Below are 438 nucleotides of genomic sequence, written 5' to 3' on the forward strand. Positions count from 1 at the left end.
TTCCTTCCTTCCTTCCTTCCTTCTTTCCTTCCTTTTCTTTCTTTCTCTCTCTTTCTTTTCTTTCCTTCTTTTTATTTGCCAGAGGGCACATGTGTTCATCAGTAAGAAACAGAGAAAGGGAGATGGGGGAAAAGACACCCATCAATGGGATGCCACAATCTCTTCTCTGCCATTTGTCTGTTCTGTTGGGATTTGGGGGCATGAATGCACATGGGCCTGGCATATTTTTCAAGCCCCAGAGACAGGAAGTTGAACTTCTTTCAGCCATGGAGTATCTGGCTCCCTTAAATATCAGGCTATGGCCGGTCCAACTGTGCTTTATTTTCAAGATTGTTGTCATTCAAGGTACTTCAGCAGTGGGGACGTAAGCCCCAGAGAATAGAAAAAGGAAATGAACAATCCACCTAACAGATACTCGGAGTGAAGAGAATCAAGAGA

This window comes from Tupaia chinensis, unplaced genomic scaffold, assembly GCF_000334495.1.
Source record: "Tupaia chinensis unplaced genomic scaffold, TupChi_1.0 Scaffold000252_1, whole genome shotgun sequence".
NCBI classification, from domain to species: domain Eukaryota; kingdom Metazoa; phylum Chordata; class Mammalia; order Scandentia; family Tupaiidae; genus Tupaia; species Tupaia belangeri.